This window comes from Limulus polyphemus, unplaced genomic scaffold, assembly GCF_000517525.1.
Source record: "Limulus polyphemus unplaced genomic scaffold, Limulus_polyphemus-2.1.2 Scaffold209, whole genome shotgun sequence".
NCBI lineage: Eukaryota > Metazoa > Arthropoda > Merostomata > Xiphosura > Limulidae > Limulus > Limulus polyphemus.
The window spans coordinates 1-12,729 of NW_013665819.1; the positions used below are offsets into that span (position 1 = coordinate 1).

Genomic DNA, 12,729 nt, shown 5'->3' on the forward strand with positions numbered 1-12,729 from the left:
GTAACAGTATCATTGGGCCTTCTGATACATCCAGAGGACAGTCACTCAGAAGTCTTATGCAAAACATACAGAGAGACAAAAGAACACCATTTATGTCATACATGACGCTACCTAGGAAAGACGTAAATTAGCTAGTGATAAAATGAAAAGTTTCTATGATGTTAATGCTGATAAGACTTGATTCCAACAAGGTGACATGATATCGCTGTAGAATCACCATTGCAAACACGGGTGAACTCCAAGGCTAATCAAGTGTTGAGAAAGGCCAAATATTATACAAAAAAGAATCAATGATGTAGTTTACAGAATCTATAAGAACAGGTAGTTCAAGTCAAAGGTCACACGCCATGTTTTGAAAATACATTGTTGAGAGAACTGCCAACTGGATAATTTCAGTGAGGAATTTGCTTGTGGAAACTTAGCGTGCTGAAGAACCCAATGTTTCTGCCGAGACAACTTCTAGAGGATCATAAAGGATGGAGCCACCAATGGATTCCCTCGACCATCTACTTGGAGAAAACTCCCACTGAAATAGGATAATATGTGACAATAAGGGACAAGAAGTCATCCCGTCTGCATTCTATTTCCCTTGGAGAAAGAAACCATTAAAAAACTTGGTGAATAGACAGCTTAATGTACTGTTACATTTGTATATTAGGATTGTTCAAGGGAACTAGGACACAGGAAGGGCACAGTGTTGTAAACTAATTTTTCAATATTATAATTTAGTTGTTTGGTAGAAGAAGCTGCTATAATCATGATATAATAATCGAGAAACTTCGTCTAATATTTCGAGAAGAGGGTACATTGTTTATAAAAATGAGTAATCAGTTAATAAAGTTAATGAGTATTCAGAGAGTTCATGAGTTCAGTGTAAGAAAGTTGTTTACAGTACAATGTTAGAAGTGAGATTTATCTAGTCAATTCAGTTACTCGAAGAATTACTGAAGACATTTTGTAAGTAAGTATATTTGTGAGTTAGTTGTACTTACCATTAGTCTTAGAATTTTTATTGAAATGCTGATTGTACACGTACGCTTACAAGTACAAATAAAAATAGCCTGTAGAAAACGTTAAACTAAAGAAGAACAACTAATTTCTTATTGTTCGGTGGAATTGGTTTCCCATTGTTATTACCAGGTAATCCAAATGAACATGCTCAACGAAATAACGCGTTACAACATCTTATAAACAAACACTGAAGTACAAATTTAAGCTTTAATAAATTAATTTCTGTGGAAAAACCCAATATTATAAATTTATAAACACGAATAAAAATTTGCATCCATTTTTAATCTTGGCTTTTGTTAACTTATCTATTCTTATAATTCGACAAGAGAATAGCAATAACGATTTGCTTTATCTAATTAATACCATAAATTGGGCTGTATGAACGCAGATGCTAAACAAATGTCTTACAATTTTGTTCTCATTTGTTTTCTTTAATTTAATGTAATTTTGGAACGTATATTGCAATACATGTAGATTTATTTTTAATGGCAGAAGACGAAATTTTGACTTCGACCCATGCATGCCACGCAAGCACATCTCGTTGACTTTTGAAAACACGCCACGCTGAGGGTTTGGTTGATAGGGTAAATGTTTTACTGAGTGGTAGTGGTGTCTTTTTTCTTTAAAATAACAATTCGCAGTTATGGCAGTAAGTGTGAGAGAAGTACTGTCTAAGTTTTATGAAGATTATGAGTCAAATACTCTTAAACGACTCAAAATTATAGATGCCTATCTTTTTTATATACTTCTTACGGGAATAATCCAATTTGTGTATTGTTGCTTGGTGGGTACATATCCGTTCAATTCCTTTCTATCGGGATTTATTTCATGTGTGGCATCTTTCGTTCTCGCCGGTAAGTTGTCGCATTTTTTATTATTATTAAAGATCAAAGCGTTAGTAATAATAATAATATATGACCAGGTCTAGCCTGATATTTGGGCAATAATGAGATCGTAAAAGTTAATATTATTAATTATTTTAATATTAATTAAGTAGAACTTCTAACTCTGTGACAGTAAGTTCTAATAGAAGAACTACTCTTAGTCTTAAGCTATAGATATAATTACAATTATAGATGCATGCATTTTTTCATATAAAAATAAAAAATATCAGATGCAAAGTAATTCTTAATACAAGATTGAAACTTCAGATTTTATAATAAGAATTCAGATGATTAAATCATTAATTACTATCAGTATCAGTCAGTAGTAGTTGTACCAAAATGGTTGCAATTCTTTATTTAAATGAATAACAAATCTCTGAGTCATCCAGACCATGTAGGGTATTCCACCCCTGGAAGACATAAATCTTGTGTTTCCTTGACTTTCTTCCAAATTTTATAGCATATGCACTGTTACTGAAAAGTAGAACTGGAGGAAATACAATGATTGTAATTTTTGCTAGATGGAGCAATATTTTACTGAAACTTGCCTGAGGTCATGGTGTTATTATAATAAATTATCTGCAGAAATTCATTAAAAGTCCATAATCATTGGGAATGGTAAGGACATGCAGCAGATTTTTTGACAAGATTGCACATATCTCGGAGAACAGTTGTCAGAAACATCATATTCAAAGCTTACTTGCAAGTACAAGGTAGTAAAATGCTCAGTGTGTTTGTTACCAGTGCAGTTGATGTGATTGTGACAGGATACCAGTTACAGAGAAAGCAAGCCATAAAAGAGGCTAGAGAAGAATTTCTGTTGGTGCTAATAAAAATTCCAAACATTTAACTCGTCTAGTTTCAGACCATGTATATTAACAGAATTGTCAGAATACATGGATAGCTATGGACAGAGCAGTGAGACTGGTTAACTTTGGGTAGATAGAAAATCACTATGACCACTATTTCTATAGAAAAATCCAAAGCAAATTACTTCTCATATCACTGTATTTTATTCCAACTTTTCCAAATCTTATTTGGACCCTTCTTTGTTATCCAAAATTACACAATTGGTCCAGTTGATTTGGAGATTCACTGTTAAAATAAAAAAATGCAAATGAGAGAAAAAGATGTCAAGGGCTAGTTTATAGTCTAGCTAATGTAATTGTTAAAAGCTGGATGAGCATATTACTGCAAAGACTGGAAACTTAAATAGCACTAAGTGTTATGTGTCATGTCCCTCTGTTACTCCAACTCTCCTATATAATAATCACTAAGAAGTATCTCAAAATGTGTTATCATTTTTCTATAATATAAGTAAAAACTCATTTGGCCAACAAATATTTGCTTCCACAAAGCAGTTAATTAAGACCGAATGACTATGTGACAGGTAGTTGTTAGAAGGCTTGGGTATATTTAAAAGCACCAGTGGTATCACTGCCAATGTGTCAGAAGGCATGAATGCTGTGCTAAAATGACTCACAAAAGTCATCACGTTTGCAATTGTTCATACATTCTAATTTTAGCAAATATCTTATCTGAAGGAGGTGCTAAGGGCGGGGATGCTGTGGAATTGCTTGAGACCACATGGCATCTGATGTTGCAAAGTCATGAAAGGTGGGAAATGGATGCCAAGCACCGACCCTAAATTTGATGTCAGATCACAAGTCAAAAACCTTACAAGGATTGGCTGAAATCATTGTATAAGACACTTGAGTGTTCCTACATGTACAATTATCCCACTTAATTGTTAAAGAATTGAGAGACAAAGAACTATGGAGTAAATCTCTTCCTTGAAGAGAACTGATCATGCAACAGTACTCACGAATGCTTGCATAAGGGTATTGCAATGAAAAAGCAGATTTCTTCAATCTGAATTACAAAAATATTATTTTTGATTAACTATAAAATCCATTCACATTCATACTATAAAAAGTAAAAGTTCACAAATATTTTCTGTAAGATCATGTGTTTGTATTACAGTTGCTTTATGTTTTGACTTAATTAAACCTTTAATGTAGCCAAACAGATTGTCTTTATAGAGTCTACTAGTAGTAAAAACTATTATGCTGAAAATTAATAGGCATTGTATATTCTACAAGTCATTACTGGATTTCAGTGATATAAAATCTGCTGATACTAAATGACATTTTTTTCAGATTTTGGTACGAGAAGCTAGAAACAGACATTTTGATATATACTGTGACATATGGACAACAAAGGTTCATTTAGTTCTTCAAAACTGTTTCTGCACATCAATGTTCACTCTAATTTTTTCAAACCAATTGCAGAATGAATTTTTTCATGTCTACCAGTATCAAAGCAATGTGTGCTACCAGTTTTTTTTAGAGGTGGGGGTATTTTTAGACCATTGACCCTATTGGATCATTAGGCCGCTTTGTAATGCTACCAGTTGACTATTTGACCTTTAGGCCTATTAACTGCTAGTGTCATTAAGGCCATCAATGCAGCTGGAATAATGAAGTGTGTGACACTCAATTGGTTGTTGTGGGGCTGCACAGCTTAGAGGGAACACTGCTACACACCCACCAAACATGACAAATTAAACTACCTTTTCTGTTTTTAAGGAAGTCATCAATTCCCATCATAAACTTGTGTAAGATTCTGGCCTCCACTGCTGATGGTGGATACTCATTCCTTCATTTTCTTAGGAAAAGAAAATTCTAGCCCAGCTTGTCTTTTTATCAAATCTTACACTTGTGTTCTCTCATCATGTTGTCTTTAGAATACACCACAACGAAATAAAGGCCTTTATCTTACTGATTCCTGAGATGGTCTTGTAAACTTCAGCAATAACACTTCTTACTCTTCTTTTCTTAAGAGAAAATAAGCTAAATGGGTAAATAGTTTTAACCTATCTTTATTGTGGCCCTCTGAAAGCTTTCCAGTAAGAGAATAAAACTTTTCACAGTATTTTAAGTGAAGCTGGTGTGATGAACCATGGTATTAGGTGAAAGACCTTGTCAGCACTGGATATATCAGATAGTGTGGTTGGTATATTGTTATACCTTTGTTTTTACTTTTGTTCATAATCTCTTCGAATAACTAATAATGTGTAGAAAGAGATAATTGTCTTTTCAGTTGTACTCATTACTTTTTTATAAGTACATCCTAAACTTCTGTTAGCTTTACTACTAGTAACAAACCATTGCCTGGATAACTAGTAATAGATTCATGGCAGAAGGCTTAGATGATCTTGTTATTTAGTGTGATGGATATTGCTTTCACTGCCATCTCTTAAAAATTAATCATTTTAATTAATCAAGCTGTGCTGTCTATTAGAGAGAAATGGCACAGCTGCTTAAGTATCTTAACCTTAGTGAAATGTACAGTTAGGTTTCTTGTACTGCTCAATTTTAATAATGATAATTAGTACTCCAAGTGGTGGGGGTAGCTTGTATACCACTCAAAGGTATGTGCCCATCAGACTCTGACAACTTGTTTCTATAGGCCTCAATGTTCATTTACTTCAGCGCTGCTCTTTTACTATCTTTATATTATAGAAGTGGCATCTCTTTAGAAATACAACACACTCTTAAAAGGGCAACATCTGATATCATTGTATTCTCTGAAATCAGTTGTAGATATTCAGATAATCATAATATAGTTATTTCTTGTATATTCCTCCTCCTCCCCCTTTTTGTATGTTTAACTAATTATATTGGAATTGTCTCTTAACTGGTTCTGATAAAACATTTGACCACAAACTATTATGAAAAACCCATTGTTCCCTTGAATGAAATTTTCTATTTTCATCACCCACATCCACCAATTTTTTGTTTTCACAATTCCCAGTACAAATTATACTTGCAAACTTCACATATAGTGTACTAACCTTTTTTAAACCAAAAGTCATAATGGATTGATATTGCCTTGAGTATGCAGTTTGGATCATGTTATCTCTGACAAAAGGACCATCTAATGAGGTGTCTGAGATGTGATGAACACTCAAGTTTCAAATTCAGAGATTTATCCTAAAATGAATATCCTTGTTTGGAAGTACTGAATAAAATATTTCTTAAATTTTCAGATCACATTGAAAATGATGAGTTTAATGTAAGGTGGTTTATTTGGACTTCCATAATTACCTACTAATATACATGATTCAATTTGTACAGTGGCTATATCAATTTATCTACCTAAATTAGTTGTAATGAGTCATTATGTCCCAACATTAACTCATCCTACCCCTATTCTAATCTTTTGGAAGAAAACTCCATTAGAAACAGTGGAACTTGGCTTTTCATGTGTTCAATTGACAACTGATAACCTTGCCAATCTATTCGACTTCTCAATCCACTAAATAACTGTCTTCCAAGGAGTTATTCAAAATTCTCTAGCTTTGCTTATTGGTACAAAAGTGAAGTGACATATGCTGTGTTGTAAGTTTATTTTATCCTTACACAACCATTATATGGTTTCCTAAACTATGCAGTCTCATTAGTTTCGTAACATGACCAAATTGGTTTATTATTCAATTAAGTTGACCTTCATATTTTTTTAGACTAACTTATTTCAATGTACAGTTAGTACTAGTTTTATATTTCACATTACATGAAAATCATATTAGTGGTTTTAGCATTTTCTTGTTTTTGAAATATTCATCCTAGTTTTTGCATGATACTTTTTACAATTCATGATATGTAGCAATTTTAAAAAAAAAACCTAGTACATGTAAACATGTTATTTATAAAATTCTAGGTTCCTGTTATAGCTGTTTATCTGCTTTACTATCCACTCCAGGCACAAGGCTATTTAAATATTTTTCTTTCTCTTTTTTTAATTTTTTTTTACTTTCCATTTCATCATGTCAGAGTTGTAACAAACTTAATGTTTGGGTAAAGATTCTGATGATTTCTGTTCTTTTCAGGCTTTTATATAATTTTATCAAGGTAGTGGCACATCTCTGAGCATTCCAATATATCCCAAACAGCTGTTACTATAATTCTTCTTATATTTCTTTTGAATACATGACCTCATCAGGACCTGTGATAACAGTTTGAAATATCTACAAACTACTGTAGGTGGATAAAGTTTGTCAGATTACTATAAATAACATCTAATAAATCTCTATTATTTGCTAGTATTTTGGCAAAAGCTTTGACAATTGGTATGTTTCTTTTCCCAAAAGAATGTATTTGACAACTAGTTAATTCACATTTGTGCAAATAAATAATTAACCATTTTCCTTGAAAAAAAAACAAACACATTAACGACTAGTCTCTGTTATAAACATGATTTCAAGGCTATTACAACTTTTAAAACTGTTTTATTACTTTTTTCACTAATATAATGTGTATATCTTAGTTTTGAGAATTTTCATATTGTGAAAAAATACCCCACCTCTTAATAATCTCAGTACCAAAGTATACCTTTGTTGGAAAGATATGCAACAACTACAGGTTATTCACTGACCAGTCAACATTAATATCAAGATGTGATAATGTCTTAGTATTTGTTTTCTTTGTGGTACTACAAAAACACACTAAAGAAGAAACTGTATTTACTTAGTACGTCTTTATGCGTACTCCGTTAATTCTAGTGTAAATGTGTAGTAATTATGGCCTTGTTTAATTTATTACATAAATTAAAAAAGTTTAAATACTAGTTGTCATTATATTATAAGTTAATTAAATATTACTATTGTAATACCAAATTTGTGTGTCAAATGATGTTGATATGAAAACAAAGCATAAAGGAATGACTGAAGAAAAGGATATTGTCATGGTGGTGCATAAGTCATTCAAGCCATCGAGGCATTACTAGTACTGTTGCTAGTAGTATACCTAATAGAATTTTAGGGTGTATTCATAGATGTGTATTGACTATAAGTCAAAAGAGGTAATAATCTATATACAAATCTAGTAGTTGGAATGCTGTATATACGTTGGCCTCCTTATCTAAGAAAGGATATTGACTTACTTAAAAGGGTTCAGAGGAAGGCTGCTATGATGACTCCATGGATAGATGGGTTATATAATTGGAATAGGTTAAGATCTATTAATTTTTTATTTTTAAAAAAGGTAAGAGGTGATCTTATTGAAGTTTACAACATTATTCAGGAAAAAACAAGGATAAAGACTTCTAATTTTTGTACTATATATAGTGTGAAGACAATAGGTAGAGAAGACGCTACCTTAAGATTTGGAAAAAGACAGGCTAGGCTCCAGTTGAGACTGTTTTATTTTTCTAATATGGCAGTATTTCTTAAAGTGTGGGAGATGCAATTTATCTCTCGGGGGGGGGGGGTGATTAAGGTAGAGTCAATAGTGCAATAATGGAAAATTAAGTATTTTAAGATATTTTTTTATCAGTGAACATAATAAGTAATTACTACAACACATAATGCATTTTAATGCTTATCCATATAATATATCTTGTCACTTAACTTACTGTTTCACTCATTTAAAAAGGAGGGGGGCATGCAAGAAACTATATTTATTAATGTTTGTAAATGTTGAATTGTGGAAGGAGTTGCTACTAGTATTTGTTGAAGGCAGGAGTTTAAGAAGAGATTCAATTTCTTGAAAAATAAAGGGTGGGTCTAAATTTTACTTTTCTGAAGTGTGTGTGTGTGTGTGTGTTTAAGGACAGCCTTGAAGGACCAAATAATCCCTTGTTGTCTATATATTTCTTATCCTTTGGTGGCTTTTTTAATGAAGAATGATTATAACTTTTCATAATTTTTTGTATTAGTAAAAAGTCAAGTAGTGAGGTAAATGATTAGAAAAAATGGTCATAAAATGTTTTTCTTGGTTTCAGTTTGTTTGCGACTACAGGTGAATCCACAAAATAAAAGCCAGTTACACTACATTAGCTCAGAACGAGCCTTTGCTGACTTCATCTTTGCACACATTATCTTGCACCTAATTGTTATGAATTTCATTGGTTAAAAAGGTAAGTAATATTTAGTAAACAAGTTTTGTGGAGTGAAAATTAATTTTCTAACCAAAAGTTTGTTTTTATAGCATTTAATTATTTAATTTATATTTTATAGTATATTTAAATAAGTGTTTTGCTGTATTGAATAGCATCATAAACCCAAAGTATTTGTGCTTTGTAAGTGATAGGTACCTTTCAGTTTTCTATTATTTAGTTCTTGAGCTTATGTATAATTATTTAGTAAGTATTTTTGATGTTAAAACTCAAGATTAATGAAAAATTTCATTTTGGAAGAAAACGTCTTTGTAACATGATTTGGTTATTCATGCTTTTACCTGGTGTAGATTGCAAATAGAAAATTTCAACCTTTTTGTAAATATTATATGATAAAACTTAATTAAAAGAAATTAATCAAATTATTAATGTTTTACTTGTAAATAAACTGTAAATACTCAGGTTCATAGTTTATGATAAAAATATTAAGGTATTTAACTCAACATTCCAATAGCTAATATTTTAAATGGCACATAACAGTGAGTTTATCGAAAAAGGAAATATTACAAAATATTTTAATGACACTAATTCTGGATTATTAAGTGTAACAAAAGATAAGAGAATTCAACTGTTTGACTCGGGAAGGGGTTCTTTTCCTTAGATATTGTCTGCTGTTTGAGGCATACCCATTTTGAGAAATTTTATTAGAATAGCTTTTTTTGACTCTCATAATGTTAGAATCATTTCCATGGTTTAAAACTTTGTTTAAGTTAAGTTAAAGCTGTTACAGGTGTTCGAATGTTGATGAGCAAGATAAGGTTTGCATTCATTTAGCCTATTCTTTTGAAACTTATCAAACTGTTAGTGAGGCCATTTGCTCTAAAACTCTGTTCTGCTGATATTTTTTTTTTCAAGATCATTTACTGGTTATCTTTGTGATACTATTTAAACATTTTTGTCACCAAAAATGGTGTTGAATTAAATAAAAATAATCCTGTTTACATGTTTTACACTAAAAAACTCATTTTTTAAAGTCATTCCATTATTTTATTATGTAAATTTGGAATAAATAGAAGTGCTTTTTATTTTAACTTTTCTTTTTAAAGATGTTTGGCTCTAAAAAGGGACATATTTCATTTCCATCTGGATTTGTCTGTTTTCTCTATCTCTAGCCTCAATGATGTATAATGGATCTTTTATTTCCATAGAGCATTCAGTTTGAAAATCAACTATTTCTGGGAGAAGACTGTGTCTGTTGAATTGGTCAAGTTTTGGAATAAATTTTGGTAGAAATATCTCCTTGTAATATGAAGCTACCCTTAAATTTCATGAAAATAATTGTGGTTTTGTTTCACATCAGTCGTATTTCTGTTTTTGGTAAAACAATCTTATTTTCTCTGCTGCTTCAAATGGGGTCATATTTTTGGCTTTCTTGAGACATTTGATTTCAATAATACCATTGTTACCAATCAGGTTATATGGACCAGCTGCTAAATATCCATATTCAATTGTAAATAAGTAACCCACATACAGTGACTGTTGTATTTTGCTGTTTGTGGTATTGTTCTGAAGCTAAATGTTAGTAAGCTGGTCTGTATCCCATGGCAACATATTAGAAATCTTTTGTGTAAAGAATTTTTTTCCCATGTTAGTGCATGATGATGATACTCTCATTTTAGCTACCATGCCAAAATGAGAAGACTTGAGTCTGTTTCTTCTCACCATCACAAGTTGTTCACTTTAGGCATTATGATCCACTTAAAGACTTAGCTTTTCTGTTGTAAGCTGTTTTCAATTCTTGTGAAGACTTAATTGGTTAATTAGCATATGTTGAATTTTGGATCTCAGAGCACTTATTTGTGAGAGCTGACTCAATTTTTTTTTATTGGAACTAGTTCTCTTTCAGCTTTGATGTTCAAGATACATATTTCCTTGTCATAGTGGAGAGATTTGTGATTTTAGATGTTTTCCAGACCACATAATGTCACCTGGGTCCCCACTGATATGCCAGTCCTGAAGCTCAACACCTATTTCTATAACTTTTCTTTTATGATTTATCAATTCTCTTCCTGCCAAGGAATTTCCCTGCAATATTCATGTAACATTCATCTGCATTATTGGTAACAATTTGTATTAGTTGTGGAGATTTTTGTACCAAACAATTTATACAAGACATTATCTTCAAGTTGTATGAAATTGTATTGTTAATATTCTCTACAATATTTTGAGAGCTGCAAAAAATATTTCTGGCAGTGTTGATTTTGTACAAATACCTAATAGATGTAGGGCTTATGTTTTAGATCTCCTTTGGAAATCTTCAGTAGATGGATTTGGTTGTCGGGCATGATCATTTGCATTAATAAAATTTGTTTCCATACAGCTCCAAGCATATTTTCTTTTCTCAAGTAAGTACATAATGTGTAGGGCTGAGTGAGTACTGATATTTGCTGACTGATAAATTTATGTGCTCATTAATCCATTAGTATACCCCATCTTTGTTATAAGAAAGAAAAAAAAGGGTTTGTGCTGGCTCTACTGGATTATTCTAACATGGTATTAATCTTCCTACTTTTGTTTACTGTATTTTGTTTCTTTTTAAGTAATTTACTAATTACCCTTTATTTCATGTGATAATATCCTCTGAATATCACCATTTACAAATTTTGTGAAAAACATTTTCTTTGTCTAAAGAAATATCTTCCACAAATTTAAAAATGTGTATGTAATCAGGACATTTCCTATTTGGTGAATGAATACTTCCATCAACTAAATACCACCATGCAATTACCATTATGTTTTTTTTAATATGCAGTAATCAATTTCCCAGTGATCTTACGTAAATAATATAAATTGATAATTTTTAATGAAAACATGTTTTACTAACACTGATAAAGGTAATAATGTTTTTATTTAAAACATATCGTGACTACAATTGCAAATAAATAAGAATTCATTTAGCCAGTTTATTTTTGAACATTGAATATGATAAATGTAAAAAATTATATTCAATAAAGATACGAGTCATCACAGTATTTTTCAGTCCTCTACTATATTCACTATATAAACTTAAAATCATATCAAATTAGATAAGTTTAGTTATTTTATTTTGTGAACATAATAAAAACATCTCATGTTTACAAATATTGCAACTCATTAAAACAATAATGTATCTATTAAAAAGTAAAACACTAATCTTAAACAGAAACCCAACATCAACATGATACCTTTATTTAGCTTTAAGCAATCTCCTGTCATATGACTATTTTTCATATATATATTTGTGTGTTTGGGAAACTAGTTGTACCTGATGATGACAAAAACCTTCTCCAAAAATAGCACACTTGTTACTGTCTTAAACTTGTAATAAAGTCTCTGTTACCCATTCAATCCATCTCTAAATTTTATAAGCTTACCTTATCTCAAGCTATCTGATGTATTCTCACTGAAGAAAGTTTCTGTAATTTAGAAACAGGTATAATTTAGCAGACAAATACTTTCACAAGTTATAATTTATGTTTATTCTAGAATGAAGAGGCATAATTTATGTTTATTTCCTAATTTTTTGTAGTTGTTGCGAGATTGTTCAAATCTACCGAACCCATACAGAGATTAATTACTGAAAATAACAGATAAAATATAATGTTTTTTTATAAGAAACATTTGATAACTATTTGGACATTATGAATATTTCGCAAGTGAAATTTTAAAATTTTCTGATGCGTAAAAGTATTTTTAATTTTAAAATGAAAATTATTTTGCATGATAGATAGGCAAGATGTGAAAAGAAAAAAAAAGGCATCAGAAAAACGTTGCTTTACAAACCTTACAACTTAATAAAAAAATCAGATATTTTGCGTATGAAAGCATTGTAATGTTTTTAATGATAATCTGCCAAATTTTGTTAACATTCACGTACTAATTTAAAAGTTATAGCATG

General features: G+C 31.0%; 1 long non-coding RNA gene across 1 annotated transcript in view; it reads left to right on the forward strand.

Annotated features, from left to right (window-relative positions):
- The first annotated feature begins 1,543 nt into the window (after window positions 1-1,543).
- The window catches only part of LOC106478411, an 18,744-nt gene continuing 7,558 nt past the window's right edge, over window positions 1,544-12,729 (forward strand). The window contains exons 1-2 of the long non-coding RNA XR_001292066.2: window positions 1,544-1,865; window positions 8,679-8,813. This is a non-coding gene — a long non-coding RNA (uncharacterized LOC106478411). The remainder of the gene's footprint in view (window positions 1,866-8,678; window positions 8,814-12,729) is intronic.